The sequence below is a fragment of the Thermobia domestica genome, chromosome 7, assembly GCF_964235325.1.
Source record: "Thermobia domestica chromosome 7, izTheDome1.hap1.1, whole genome shotgun sequence".
In the NCBI taxonomy this organism is placed as follows: Eukaryota; Metazoa; Arthropoda; class Insecta; order Zygentoma; family Lepismatidae; genus Thermobia; species Thermobia domestica.
The window spans coordinates 51940997-51957939 of NC_137460.1; the positions used below are offsets into that span (position 1 = coordinate 51940997).

Sequence of the window (16943 nt, forward strand, 5' to 3'; positions counted from 1 at the left end):
AGTTTATCCCTGAACTTGACCTACACGCATGAAATATTTTCATACATTGTGATAAATTCCGACAGTAGAATTTAATATCCTACATAATCCCATTTCATATACACTCATTCATTTTTTGACAAACTATTCTTAATCAGTACCCAAAATTTATTTAATTGCCAATACAAGGGAATTCCATGAACAATATTGAATTCGATTGACTTTTTGAACGAGTACATTGTGTGTTATGCTCACTTTAGTGAATTACATAGTACTGTTCTGAGTAAGGACATAAAACCAAGACAAAGGAAAAAAAATGACGTGTACTATGTATCCACTTACTTCTCATCAATCCTTCGCTACACTCTACGTACCACATTACAAAGATTAAGCACGCTTGCTATGTTAATTGTAGTGCCCATTACTAACGTATAAAATTCTGTAAATTATACAATTAACTATATTTATTATAAAACCGGCTATAGCTGCCAATGGCGGTTCTGCGCTGTAATGACTTCCAATTGTACATAATCTAGCTCTTAGAAATATTGCACTTACCCGTTGACTAGAAATATTCGTAGAGAATATTTATTAAATGTTTGATCACACGTAATTATGTTCAGCACTTTATGTTGCACACAATTCCAAGTACACTTTTAAAATAATATATTTTCAACGTTTGCACATCACTCCGGGATAGCTACACCACTACACACATTGTTGCCATACCTACTCACGTTCGTAGGTTTCCTTACGAACATTTGCCTCAACTGATTCAAAATTTTCCCTTTTCGTATCAAATTTTTCCTCGATTGTTGTGTTCAATTCCTATTACAGAAGTTATGTGATAAACTCAATTTAGCTATATTAAAGGAAGTGCCAACCACATTTGTTTTATTCATTTACTTTTTTTGTTTTTTACATTTCCTTTATTTTATCTTTACAAAAAATACTAATACATTCAGCCAACAATGGATAAAATTACGCTACTTTGAACAGACGCATACATACATAAATTATTGCTATTGTATTGGTTTATTTCTGAAGTACAAAGAAAAATTCAAGCATTTATATTGGTCAGTCAGCACGAAAATTTTCCTGTATTTTCACGTTATATCAAAAAATTCCATTTTTCCCTTCTCGCTAAATATAGCTGTCAAATTTCCCTAGATACAGGAATTTTTCCGTCAGACTACAAACACTATACCCACAGGTTCTTGGTGGTGCATTACTTAACAGCGCATAACACTATGTTCTTGGTGGTGCATTACTTAACAGCGCATAACACTCTCCCAGCAAAACAAAGCGTAATCACTGGCAGATTAAGCCAAACGTCTTGGGGGGGAGTATTTGTTGTGGAGTGGGATATGTTCCCATAAATTACCCCCCCCCCCAAAAAAAGGTAAAACGGATTCAGGAAAAGAGGGTAAAAGATATAATTGCTACTGAATTTTCACCACAATGCCCCCTCCCCAAAAAAGATATTCTGTCTACAGGCCTGGTCGTGGCTATACTTTACTAAATATTTCGCTAGAAAAAATATCAGGTTAAACATTTCTTAGAACTCTCATAATGTTTCTGTATTTTGGTAAAATGAATTAAAGAAAAGGACAAAAGGACTTACGACAAGTTACAACGCAAACCGCGCTTTTCGGTTAATACCACCCAAGGCGTATCTGTCGATATAATATTGTCGCGATCTACGACAATGTTCCTGTGACATTCAAAAGTGCTAGTCCTCCCACTTTCTCCATTCCACCATTTCATTCATTGCTCATCATCATCGTCTCCTTTAGCCTAGCCCTCATAACTGTGGGACGTAAAACTCAATTATTATCATTAGTCCCAATTATTTCAGAAGTTTTTGAACAATGCATCAAAAGTCAATTATCAATGTACTTTGAACAAAATAAAACATTCCACAGTTCGCAATTTGGATTCAGATCTGGCCTTTCCACGATTAAGGCCGTAAAAAACGTAGTATCACACCTATTAGATAGCTTCGAAAATAATTTAAATAATTTCATTCGTGTGCAACATTGATAGATCTAAGTAAAGCATTCTATACGGTGTCACATTAAATATTGGTTGAAAAATTATATTATTATGGTATTCGGGGAACTGGGTTGTCATTGATGAAGTCCTATCTTAGTAATAGACGTCAATCTGTCCGTATTATTAACGAAAGATCAACATTTTTGGATGTAACAGCAGGGGTACCTCAGGGTAGTGTGTTAGGGCCTTTACTTTTTCTTATCTATATAAATGATTTCCCAAGTTCCCTACCTTGTAAATCTGTATTATATGCTGACGACACAACTCTTCTAAATACGGGTAAGAATTTAGTAAGTGTTAAAATTAAAAGCAATGAAATGCTTGAAATATCATCTATATGGTTAAAGCATAATAAACTTTATATGATTGAATCTAAAAAAGAGACTATATAGTTTTCTCTTAGTAATCATATAACTGAAGTAGATATGCACCATTTCGTAAAACTACTGGTAATCCATCTAGATCCGAAATTAAACTGGAGTGAACATACTGAAAATTTATGTAGGAAATTATCTAGAGTGCTATTTTCATTACGTAAACTGAAAACAACAGTTATAAAAACAATGCTTCTTGCAGCATACTATGCCTTTTTTTCATTCTCATCTACAGTATGGCATAATATTGTGGGAAATTCACCAAGTGCCCAGACTGTCTTTAAATGGCAGAAAAAAGCCGTAGACAATAGTTTACGGATTTACAAATTATGACAGTTCCCTCTATAATACAGTCCCTGTCCATAAGACCCGTAGGAAAGTCATGTCTGACGGCTGTTCTCTTCAAATCCTGTTAGTACATGTCTAAACAAGTATAAATCACGAGGGTAGACTTTTTGACTTATGGGCAGTTTTTTTCTACAGGGGCGTAATCCTATGGGGGCAGCGCCCCTTTTGAGTTGTTGCCGACTTTTCTTAAAATGATTGTAGCTGCCATTGTGATTGTAGCAGAACAATGAATGAGGGTTGTTTTCTTTCTAAATAGTCCACGAAATAAACCTAGATATAGATTTTTGGTGTAGCCGTACAAATAGAGGGGGGAGAGGGGGCAAAGTCCAAAATACGAGATTACTTAAACGGTAAAGGGACAGAAATCGTGATAAGCAACAAAGAGATCAAGCCTTTTTTACTGAAGATTTTTGGAACTACGATTAAATTTCCTAAACCTACTAAAACCAATGAGTCTCTTATTGTCTATTCATCAAATTTGACTACTGAGAAACTAACACAGACCGTCCGGAAGCACAATGCTATAAGAGATGCCGGAAGATTAATAAGAAACTCCCTTAAAAGCTGCAACTTTAACCTTGCCAAAACAATTGGTGATGCTCAGGATCTGAAGAAATCATGGATCAATACCCCTGTTCCACAAACACTGCTTGATTTTCTATCAGAACTTTTCCAAGTAGGACGATTGTCTCTTATGTCAAGCTCCACGGAAGATGTGGATTTACTTGAAGACGATGGAGTCGTTGATAGTGAGACCACTGATAAAGCTGAGGATGATGTACTGACAAAAAATTCTCTTTCTTGTAGAATTAAGTCAATTTTTCAGATTCTCTTCTATAACGTACATAGAGGCAAGAAAAAAAACACCTTTACATGTTATGACAGCCCACGTTATACATGAAAAATGTAAAAGTAAAAGTTTGACAACAGTCAATAAACTTTTAATAAACTTGGTATGCATGCACGTGCCAAATTAGCCCAATACACTGTCAAGTCTTGTTCTGACGGTATTTCACTTCCAAGTCACTTTGTTAGTAATGAATTTACAGTGGGTGCGATGGATAACTTCGACCACGAAGATGCTACACTTTCAGGTTTGTAAGGAAGTCATGACACTGTTCTGGTAGTATTTCAAGAGAAACCTAAAGAGGCAACAAAAAAGTCCTATTCATTGGATTTTGTTGAGAAGAATTTCTCCAAACGTGTGACGTCTCAACTCCCATGTCAAAGCCTAAAGCATTATCTCAAGCAATCGCTGCCTTTTGATGGTACCTCAGAATTTAAAAACTTATGAAGATTTATTTGAAGCGGATGTAAGTGAAGTGACATTAAGGGAATCTGTGATCAGTATGATGAAAGCTTTGCATTCACTCAGTGATAGGGACGTTAATGTAACCAGGGGAGCTGTCAATGCAATGATATCGAAATCTGAAGTTCCTCTTCAGCAAGTTGGGTTCTTACCTATATTGCCATACCCTATTACAGCATACGACAGTGTCTATTCTGCAATGAAAAACTTCCAGTACCTTCTCAATCATCTTCATCAATCCGCTTTACCTAAGCTTGCGACGAGGGAGTTCACCACATCGCTGCAGAAATCCAAATTACTTCAAACGAATACCCGGACATCGTCCTGATGATGGGATCTTTCCATATGACCAAAGCACTATTGGCGTGCATAGGTAAATAATATATCAGGAAGTGCATTTGAAAACATCCTTATTGAAAACTCAGTATTTGGACCAAGAGTAATCGAAAGTGTATTGAGAGGGAGTAACTACATTCGTTCTACAAAAGCAATGTTCATGCTTGCTGAAGTAATTGAAAGGCTGAAATGGAAAACATTTTTGAAAGGTAATGTCAGTGCACCTAGTAAAATAGTCACCGACACATTGAAAGCAATTAAAGATAAAGATATTGAAAAAGCATAACTCCTGTTTCAAGATCTTACTAACAATTCTATAAGCTTAATCCAAGGGATGAAAGACTTCTCTCAGATGAATGCGGAGCGATCAGAAACGTGTCAGTACTTGGAAGGTTTTTTGTTTCCTGTGTCTCTTCTGAAGAATCTTATTGAGCAGACAGAGAAGGTAATTGGCTTCTTAATTTGAATACCGTTCAACAACTCCTTCCAGTGTTTCACGTTTTTAATAGAATCAGTTACTTGAGGTGGGCATCCCTGTATTTAGAGCAGATGCGAAACTTGGAATTTCAACATCCACAAGTTTTTGAAAAATTAATGAAAGGATTCTTTGTAGTACGAAGAACCACAGGAAAATTCAATGCGGCTGGCTTGGACATGGCATTGGAGCAGACGATAAATAGATCCCAAAAATCACAAGGAGAAATAATTGGCCAAACAAAAAGAAAAGAGTACGTTGTTGAAGGGCAGTTAATCTACCACGAGATTCTTGAAATAAGAAATGCTTTTCGGTCATTAATAGGCGTTGCACTGGTTGATTACGATCTTCAGATACATCACGAATTAGTAGGGAAACAGAGTGAGGAGCTTGAAGCAAGCATCCAGATGATGTGCTCTTGTATTGAGGATAGACAAAATCCTTATGATACCACTGGAACGATGAAACTCCAAAATCTATCGACAAATGAACTTGTACCGCCACATAATGCAAAATCAATATTTTCCTTTGCTGCAAATGGGAATGCACTTTATCTTGAATTTAGGAATGAGAGGTTTGTTTCCAAATCAAAAGCACTATCTGCCCCCATACACAAAGTGAAGTTGCCTTCTTTCAATTCTGTTGGTTCAGAGGATGCAAAAAATGACAGGTCTAATTCAGTTACATATATCATCTATGCGCAAAGACTTGTTAATATTTGTAAGGAGAGAGGCATGTTATTGAGCGAGATTCTAAGTTATGACATCTTACCAGTTACAACATTGATGGATAAAAACAGTGCAACCATTAAACCGCAGAAATCGGATTTGATGACTGCTTTGATAAGGAAATTAGACAATTCCGAGTGCAGTTCTACTTTTGAAAAAATCTACCGACGTGTTTGATAGTGGATGTCATGAACCAAATCCGCAGGATGCCTCTAAAGGAATTTAACATTTTCGGTGACCTTTTTGCTGCCCTCGTTGAAAGCATGAATTCCATTTACCAAGAAAAGTCACGAACGGATTTTGTCTTTGATAGCTACGTAACAAGCTCTATTAAGAACGGAGAAAGGGAACGAAGAGCTAAGGTTCAACCAATAACTGCATCTAACATTTCAGCTTCTACTTGATTACCGGTTCAAATGAACAAATTTTGGGCGTCCATTGAAAAAAGTATGCTTCAGAGCGCTTTGCGATATTATCTACAAGAACATTCACTTCCTTTGCAAGCAACTACTGTTCTAAGTAGTGAATTACGTGATAGAGGACCAATTCCGACTGTAACAATCAAATCTGGCAAGTGCAATGAAGTTTCGGATAAAGATTCAATGAAGCATATTGAAGAAGCAGATTTGAGAATAATTCCACATATATATCACGCACTTAAAGAAGGCTACCAGAAAGTAATCATAGCATCAAATGACTCAGAAATACTTGTCATTCTTCTTCACTTCTTGAAGTTCTTTCAAACGAAAGGTCTTCACGCTCTTTGGCTGCGAAAATCTTCAAAAGAGTGGATACCAATTCACACGTTAGCACGAAAAATTGGCACATAATGTGATGTTATTCTATCGTGCATTTTTCACAGGTTCGGACGTCACTAGCAAAGTGGGGACCAAGTTTTCGGCCTTGAAAGCAAATCCTGAAAAGTACCTTCTATATTTTGGCCAGCAATTACCTGCAAATCCGGATACATTTCGACTAGCAGAAAACTATCTTGTACAGATGTTAAAGCCTAGGAGTCCGTCTGCAACGTTTGATCAGATCCGGCTCGAACTATATTCAGATTCAAAGACTCCAAATCTGCTATCACTACCACCTACAAGCTTTTCATTAAGTGCGCATCTTCAGCGTAGCTTTTTCATGGTCTACACTTGCTCTTCTGTATTGAGTTCAAACGCGTAACTGTTACCAGAACATTATGGTTGGTCAGTGGATGACGACGTTACGATAACTCCAGACTCTCATTTAAACTTCCTCCCAGAAGGTCTCTTGATTACTTGTGGCTGCAAAATGAAATGTACAAAATGTTGTCGCTGTATCTCCAACTTTGTGTGTTGGATAGACTTCTGCAAGTGCTGTGAATTCTGTGAAAATCGATAGAAAAATGACTTCCAGCTACTTTAACGCATTTAATAGAGGTGGGTGATTACGTTAACAAAAATATAAAATTTTAAAAACTGTATACATATATTTATAAAGAGGTATACCTGATCTACTTACGTAATTATTCTCCAATAATATAACAACATACGATATCATGCAAAAAGGAAAACATCCCTCTCGAATTATGTCTTCTTGATCCCAAGAACATCATCAGTGCTGTTTATTCTAAGAATCGTGAATAATAATACAAAGATGTGTTAATAATTTTCTATTTCTATTAGAATTGCAACGTGTGTAGTGAAGCAAATACTAAACCACCGAAGTTTACATTCTGAAAAAATTCGCGCATCTGACTATATTACTTTTTTTTGTGGAGATAACTTTTGGAAGATTTTTGTCAAAAATTGCGTCCTTGTATAGAGGATTGTTATAAGTCTTGGCCAAGAAATCGTTGTCACACAAGTTATCACCCTTTGGACATTATGGAAAGAAAATAAAAACAGATTTTTTAAAAATTAGCCAAAATTGGACTTTGCCCCCTCTCCCCCTCTATTTGTACGGCTACGCCAAAAATCTATTTCTAGGTTTATTTCGTGGACTATTTAGAAAGAAAACAACCCTCATTCATTGTTCTGCTACAATCACAATGGCAGCTACAAACATTTTAAGAAAAGTCGACAACAACTCAAAAGGGGCGCCGCCCCCTAGGATTACGCCCCTGTAGAAAAAAACTGCCCATAAGTCAAAAAGTCTACCCTCGTGATTTATACTTGTTTAGACATGTACTAACAGGATTTGAAGAGAACAGCCGTCAGACATGACTTTCCTACGGGTCTTATGGACAGGGACTAGACTACTATATATATTTATAGTTGTCTTATGTACTACCATGAGCAAAATAAATGTCGCGTCTCTTTATTCTGAAGTTTTTTGAAAATATCTACATTTTCTTTATATGCTCGAAATTTCGGAAGGTTTCCCCAGCAGGACAGGTTAATAACAAACCTGTTTTTAATATTTGTGTTAGATATTAGCTTAAAATAAATAAATTAGAAGCAAAAAACATTAAATCGACAGAAATCTCGAGAATTACCAACTCTGCTAAAGTGGGAAATTTTCAAGAACGCGAGGGAATTCTGCAGTTCAACACGAAGCAGCGACATCTATCAAGCACGTAGCCAAGGGGTGGGTCCGGGGGGTCCGGACCCCCCCCCCTTTGGATCCAGAAATGAAAAATATTAAGGAAGGATGAAACAAAAAAAAGATGAATCAGCGTCAAAAATATAAAGCTACAGCAAGCGTTTGGTTACTCTTTCTTATAAGAGGTTTTGTGTGGAGGAAACGGGTGAAAGGGGTTAAGTTGAAAATGGATATTATTGTAACGAAGTATTCCGAATTCCATCTATCTCCATGCTAATCCTATGGACTACAAATGACGATATAGAAACCCGTTCGATAAGATAGAGTCTCAGGTAGAACTTAAGAAATGCCCAGAATCACCAACAATTTGAGACATTTTGAATTTTGGGGCAACAGTAATCCGTTTTATTTTCCATACTAACATATCCTCATTTTATTGTCCTCACAAACCAATATGGGTATGTTGGTAGTAAAATAGTTTAGATTGATCGATCCCCTGGTGTGTAACCATAGTATTTCATGTCACGCCCCCCCCCCATTACGAAATCCTAGCTAAACGAATGAATATATGTTGACAGTAAAATAGTTTAAAATGATCGAGCCCTGGTGTGATAACTACAGTATTTCGTCACGGACCCCCCCTATTGCGAAATCCTGGCTACGTGCCTGCATCTATGTCATTGAGAGAGACGTGGATTAGATCTACAAACGAAACTTTTAACGAAATATTTCTAATGTGTCTTATTACATGCATTATCAGCGAACTCCAAATATATGAATCTATGCTAAGTATTAACGTATAGATAGAGCAAATAGTGGAAATTATGGAAAAAGACGAATTCTTAGCACAATCGTAATGAAAAATCGTCTTTACCGTAGAACAGGTTCAGTTCACGTAAGAAAACAAGTAGCTCAGTTAGTTAAAGCAACTAGTCTGTATGCCGCAGGTATTGGGTTCGAACCCCATGGAAGTGCCGTTGTAATTTTTATTACTGTGGTTATTTTATTTATTTTTTATGTGGGAAAAATCAAATTGTAACATATGTGTAAAACTCATGACGATACCAAAAAAATGCCGTTCTCGCACTTGCATTAGTGTCTCTAATTTTTGTTTGCAAACAGTTTCGTAATAATTTCCCCTGTGCTCACTACTCACTACATGCTCACTGGTGCATAACGAATGTTTTCCAGTAAATGTTAATTCTAATTTGGAGAATTTTATAAAGTTTCAAAATGTTTCTCGCTTGATAGTCTTCTATCTACTTTTTCTGGACACTTTGATAACAGATTTCCCTATTAAATGTTTAATTTCCCCTATATATATTTGATTACAGAAAAGTTTTACATGTATTTGTTTTAAATTGAAATTGTTTTGAATTTACCACATGAGGTAAGTAGCCCGAAGGAGGAGAACTGAAGTAACTGATATTCTACGTAAACGCAACCTATTGTAGAATTATTATGCTTCTTAACTTCAGCACATAATCTTTACGTTGGTCAGACAGAGAAAAACCCTGTTTTATCCTCTCCTATGACCACTCATCTTAAAGCTCTATGTAATGATTCGTGTCACATAATTTCGGCTCTCCAAAGACATTTATTATTATTATTATTATTATTATTATTATTATTATTATTATTATTATTATTATTATTATTATTATTATTATTATTCCTGAATATGCCACCCTTACATAATGTAACTTTAGATATCTTGGTTTAAAGTGCTTTCTTTAGTAATAATTTGAGCAACCATGTAACAAAATTTAAAATGTATGAGGGGGCACGAAGTTTTATTTCCCCCCTCTCTTTTCAGCACCGTACCAACAGAAAGTATATAATTTCTGACAAGCAGAGTAGACAAAATGAATAAGAAATATATTTAAAGTAACCTTTCCTCCTTCGCGTAACATTTTTTATTCTACTGAAGACGACCCTAGGCCGTTATGGTTAGGTAACAAAAGTTGCTGTGACCAACTGAGTTTCGATTTCTTACGCGAAAGAAGTCTGTTATATTACGAGGCATGCTTTTCATTAGCAAAACTGTTCGAAGTAATACGAACATGGCTCAAGAACAGAGACGGAACTGAATTACCACTCGATTGACCTTGAGGCCAAATCACCAAAGAGTAGCTATAAACGTAAGTTCAGCATGCATTTCTGTGGAGTTCTGTTCAGTATTCCTATCTGCCAATCACGCTTGTTTGTAAGAGTAATATTTTACAAACCTAGCCTTTCGATAGAGCACAATAGCAAAAGAATAAAAGGGAAGGAATTCTTGCCCTTGTGAACGTTGGATACCACCATGTGCAATAAAACTGTCGCGTCTCCTTGAAGTGATATTTTATCGAAAATAACTCTTTTCCCTTTATACACGTATATCCGAAGTTTTTGAGGGTTTCAAAATGAGGAAACATTACTGACAAACAAGGACGCATTGAGGGGTGGGTACAGGGGGTCCGGACCCCCTCTGAAATCCCAACTTTTCTGTAAATTTAGCCTAATTTTTGGGATTATCTTTTAAAATTTTATTATAATTTATCCTAATATTGAAGTCGGGCCCCTTCCGAAATAAATCACTGTATACGTGCCTGCTGACAATTTTCAATATATTCGTTAAATAATAAAGAAAATAATTAAATTAGGAGCAAAAAGCTTCAACACGGGCTAACTTTTGTCCACTGCCAATATTGTTAGAAGGGATCTTAATAGCAAAAACTGCTAGTTAATGCTGAACCTTGAAACTTCACCCCGAACAGCAAGCCTATTATTGAGAACTACATATGAAACATTTTATAAAACTTATCTAGCTTTTATCTGGCATGAAATTATTATATACACTAAAATGCACTATCCTAAAATGTGTACCTAAACATTGCTCTACGTATCTACGAAGCAATGAAAATTTTTTATCGAAATATTTGGGCAGGAAACTTTAACAGCCAGCCATTTTATTTAAATCGTAATAAGCCCTGTAACCATGCGTTAACGTGTAGACAAAGCTTGGTCCATTGGTAATGTGTTGGAAGAATGAAAACTCAATGTTCGTAGGTTCGAATTTATCCACTCACTAGAACATTTTATTCTTATGTGTAACGATGAAATAAGAAAGAAAAAATGTATAACCATTAAGAAAAAACTTCAACCAATCAACTGAAGAGAACAATACTAATATAGTAACACAATAACGTCAACCAAGAATTATTTGATGTAGCGTTTGGACGAAATTACAACTGTCAACAATTGCAGAAGTAAAAACAGGCTGATAGGCGTAATGTAGTCTAGACTTCTGAATGCATTTACTTCCTCAAAACTTTCGCCTCGTCATTGGTATGCCGTTAGTCATGGTAAAACCTTTCAATTGGAAGTGAAATGACAAACTAAAACAGTTTTAAATCAATAAATGTCTATGTGTAAAGGTATCTCTTATCTGTAGTTCTGAGTTCCTTTTACTTTGAAGTGACAAATGAGAGAAGAAAGTATGGTGTTCGAAAGAAAAATCAAATTTGAGATTTCAACGAATTTACACGTATTATAGCCCCTAATACCGAAAAAGTTATTTTTTGATACATGTCCATCTGTTCGTCCGTCCGTTCGCTACACTTTTCTGTGCACTCGCCTAGAGGCCAACCGTTCAACTTATCTGCACCAAATTTTAGTTTAAGATTTTTATAGTATTTCCTATAGTTTCTTTTATTTCCCCCCTACTCCCAAAACAAGGGTAGTTTCCTGTACGATGAAAATAGAAAAAATATATTTTCTAATAACTGGCTCTAACGATCTTGTTTTCTTTCTTTTTTTATAAATCAATATTTAATTAGCAACCCTATTTTGTGGTATAAGGCGTTTATCTGAGAAAAATCTACAAGGGGTAGTTTATACTTAGGGGTGAGTTTTTTCTCAGTGATTTTCTCAAAATGGACTCGTGTTTTCGTTCATATTTCATAAATAAATATTTCATTAATAACTTAACAATATGGCATAAATAACTCGTTTGTCCTAAAAAAAAATGCGAGGGGTAGTTTATTCTTGGTGGAGTGTGTTGTCTGGGTGATTTTCTCAAAAATGACTCAAAGAGTTTATTCGTATTTCAAAAATACATATTTCGCTAATAACCGAACAATATGGCAAAACTCGTTTGTCCTGAAAAAAAATATACGAGGGGTAGTTTACTCTTGGGGGTGTTTTTCCTCCACGGTTTTCTCTACAATGAATCAAGCAATTTTGTTCGCACTCAGAAATATATATTTCATTAAAAACCTAATAATATGGAATAACTCGCTTGCCCTGAAAGAATCCTCAAGAGATAGTTTATTCGGGGAGTTATTTTTCCCTCACGATTTTCTCAAAACTTACGTGGACAATTTTATTGATAATTCATAAATAAATATTTCATTAATAACCCTATATTTTAGTATAAGTCATTTCTATGAAAAACAATTACGACGGATAGATTATTTTGGGGGTCAAGGTTTTTCCCAACAATTTTCTCGAACGACAGGCGATTTTGTTCAAATTTCGCAAATAAATATTTCATTAATAAGCAAAAGTATATCTTAACTCATTGTTCGAAACAATTCACAAGAGGTAGGTTACTTCTGACGTGTTCTTTTTGAACGACTTTCTCGAAAATGACTCATTTGATTTTTTCATATTTCATAAACAATTATTGCATTAATTGCTCTATTATATGTCTAATGAAAATGTGCTCAAAGTGTGAGTTAGTTTTGTAGTGTGGATTTTCTTCAATCGAAGTTTTTTATTCGATAATCTGACATTCGATGTATTTGAATAATACGATATTTTTTTTCGTATTATCCAAATACACACTTCAGTAACAACTGCGGCCTAACACAGTTAAGAAATTGAATTGAAAAAGTTTAGTGCGGTGGCCCTGTAATTGAATAATTTTTGGTAAACACCCTAGCTTTTTGTGGTAAACTCAGGCTTTTCTTTTTCGAGCGACAAAAGAGAGAAGAAAATATGGTGATTGTGAAAATAGTATATCAAATTCAGATTTCAACGGATTTACATACTTCATGGCGTCTACATACCGGAAATGTGATTTTTCGATACCCGTCCTTTCGGTCCGTCCGTTCGGTACACTTTTTTGTGCACTCGCCTAGAGGCCATACCGTTCAACGTATCTACACCAAATTTTAAACTTAGGGTTTACATAGTATTCCTACAGGAGATTTTCCCATTTTTTTCCTACCGCCTAAAATAAGTGTGGTTTACTAACAGCCGAAAATCGAAAAACGCTATTTTCTCCAAAATGGTTTTAACAATTTAGTTTATTTTTCATTAATCAATATTTAATTAACAACCCTATATTGCAGTATCAGATATTTCTCTTAGAAAAATTTACGAGGGATAATTTATTCTTGGAGGTGACTTTTTCTCGATGATGTTCTCAGAAAGGACACTGGCAAATTTTGTACACACTTCATAAACAAATATTTAACCTTGCAGCATGGTATACGTCAATTGACTTGTAGTAGCTTATTCTTGGAGTTGAATTTATTTCCAGTGAGTTTCTCAAACACGACCAGTTGGCAACCCTGTATCTTGACAACGAAGCTGAACCGAAAACTGCAAGAGGGCTATTTGTCTCCTTTAGATGTCACGAATCATCTCCCGAAGTTTGTGGACATCTTTCAGGTTCACCCTTAATGAAGCTTCTTTTCGAAAAGTTAACTATTAACTTTAGACATTGTTTATTTTTTAAAAAAATCACAAATGCCGTTATTAATTTTAAGGCAGAGAGCTACTTTTGAGAGAATAGATCTTTAAAAATAATTTTAAAACTTAGACTTTTGTTTTCGAGACATTCCAGAGAAGACGAGACATTTTAAAAGCTATCTTGTGTCCAAAACTTTTGTTACGTCTTCTTTTGGATGTCACAAAGCGCGTCTCGTCTCTTTCTCGAGACATGTCTTATCTCGTGCGCATTCGTTAACACTTGGGAAGGATTATCTTTCTACTCAAAGCATTGTTTTTATAATGGTTGTATATTTATGATAATTGCCGTCAACATAAATTACAGTTCTTTCAGTTGAATTAATTGTTTATTATTATTATTGAAATTAAAATTAAATGGAATATCTAGTTTAACGTTGCACGATTATGCACCTACGCTAAGGGAGAATGATGTTGAATGAAATGATGAAATGAAGAAAGTGGGAGGAAAATGGAAAATTCCAAGAAAACCCATACCCATGCACACGGTATTTGTCTACCTCAAATTTCACATGGCGTGAAGTGGAGTCGAGCCACGGACCCCATGAATGCTCAATTATTATTATTATTATTAATAATAATAATAATAATAATAATAATAATAATAATAATAATAATAATAATAATAATAATAATAATAATAATAATAATAATAATTGAAGTGAGCTTAACGAGTTTCAACCGCCCGACTCAACCAATGTTTGGGTGCCTGTTCGTTCGTCTACTCCATGACAACTTTTCATAAAAGACATTTTCTTTTAATGAAACTAGTAAGTGCCTTTTAGCTTTGAGAAGTAACTATGCTTGGAATTTGAAATCTGCAAAATATAAGAGGTAAAATTAACCAAATGGTGCAAGTTTACACTAATGTATACAAAATAATTTTGCAATATCAATTACGTGAATCTTGTCCCATAAAGAAGCCGAAACCCCTACACCAAAGAGCCCTCCGAGATTTGATAATTGTCCACAAGGACTGAAATTGTCATTTGAAGCCAAGACTTTAATATGAAGCCAATATTTTTTTTAAAATAGACGAAAAATTCGAAAGTTATAAGCATTTTCATATTTTTGCCTTTTCCCATAATGGAGCCGTAACACACTATACTGATGAGCCCCCCGACTCCAGGATTTGATCATTCTCCATCGGACTGAAATTGCCATTTGGAACCAACACTTTAATACGAAGCCCAACAATTCTTTACAATAGACGAAAAATTCGAACGTTAGAAACATTTTAATATTTTTGCCTTTTCTCATAAGGGGCCCGTATTAGCCTACACTGAAGAGCCCCACGAGATTTGATCCTTGACCACTGGGACTGAAATTTTCATTTGAAACCAAAACTTTAATATGAAGCCAAAAATTAAACTTTTATATCAATTTAAACTGACTGGGTTCCAGTTCACCCCACTATTATGTTTAGTTTAGTTAAGTGGTAATTTGTGACAGCTTCACATCATCAAAAGAATCTTTCACTACCCCCCCTCCCAGAAGTTTGTGCTGGATCCGCCACTGGATTCAATAGACATTTTTCCTATTCTTTTTATCACCTTGTTGGGGCTCCCTCGTACAAATAAACAAGCGGAAATATTACAATCAAGGGGCGCTATATATTAGGTATTTCTTTAGTTACCTACCCCTAACCGCACAGGGCCATCTTTGGTAGTATAAAAAAAATGCTACGTGATATTCCAATCATGAAAGGGGAGAGGATGCTGTAAATATATTTCTTATTCATTTTGTCTACCCTGCTTATGAGAAATTACTTTCTGTTGGAAGGGTACTGAAATGAGAGGGGCAAAATAAAACGCCGTACCCCCTCCTACATGGTTGCTCAAATAATTACTAAAGAAAGCACTTTAGACTAAGATATCTAAGATTTAAACTAAGAAACTAAGATATCCTTACATTATGTAAGGATGGCATATTCAGGATTATTATTATTATTATTATTATTATTATTATCATCATCATTATTATTATTATTATTATTATTATTATTATATGAATGTTTTTGGAGCACCGAAATTTTGTGAGACGAACAATGGAATGTAGAGGTTTAAGATGGGTGGTCATAGGGAGGAAAAACCAGAATTTTTTCTGTCTGACTCTCTAACGTGAAGATTATGTGCTGATGGCAAGAAGTATCATCATTCTACAATAGGTAGCTTTTACGTAGAATATCAATTACTTGAGTTTTCCTCCTTCGAGCTACTTATCTCATGCGGTAAATTCAAAACAATTTCAATTTAATACAAATACATTGTAAAACTTTTCCGTAATTAAACATCTAGGGAAAATTAAACATTTAATAGGGAAATCTGTTATCAAAATATCCAAACAAGTAGATAGAAGACTATCTAGTGAGAAATATTGTGAAACTTTATAAAATTCTCCAAATTAGGATTAACATTTACTGGGAAACAACGCGCCAGCGAGCATTACGTATAGTGAGCAGTGAGCACAGGGGAAATAATTACTAAACTTTTTGCAAACAAAATTAGGGATGCTAATGCAAGTGCGACAACGACATTTTTTATTTTTTTTGGTATCGTCATGAATTTTACACATATGTTACAATTTGATTCTTTCCCACATAAAAAAATAAAATAACCATAATATTAAAAATGACAACGTTACTTCCATCTGGATTCGAACCCGCTACCTTCGGCATACAGACTAGTTGCTTTAACTGAGCTATTTGCTTCCTTACGTGAACTGACCCTGTTCTACGGTAAAGACTATTTTTCATTACGGTCGCACTACCAATTCGTCCTTTTCCATAGACAATTTCCACTTTTTGCTCTATCTTTACGTTAATACTTGGCATATATTTGGAGTTTGCAGATAATGCACGAAATAAGACATATTAGAAATATTTCGTTAAAAGTTTCGTTTGTAGATTTTATCCACATTTCTCTCAGTGACATAGATGCCGCTGCTTCGTGTTGAACTGCAGAATTCCCTCGCGTTCTTGAAAATTTCCCACTTTAGCAGAGTTTGTAATTCTCGAGATTTCTGTCGATTTAATGTTTTTTGCTTCTAATTTATTTATTTTAAGCTAATATCTAACACAA

General features: G+C 35.1%; 1 protein-coding gene across 6 annotated transcripts in view; it reads right to left on the reverse strand.

Moving 5' to 3' along the window:
• The window catches only part of LOC145690089 (uncharacterized), an 83050-nt gene extending 82337 nt beyond the window's left edge, over positions 1-713 (reverse strand). For 4 of the 6 annotated variants that reach the window (XM_081764636.1, XM_081764635.1, XM_081764633.1 and 1 more), the window contains exon 1: positions 538-713. The gene's annotated coding sequence lies outside the window, so the exon portion shown is untranslated. The remainder of the gene's footprint in view (positions 1-537) is intronic. The other 2 variants (XM_081764634.1, XM_081764637.1) reach the window with 1 other exon arrangement.
• Positions 714-16943: the final 16230 nt, after the last annotated feature.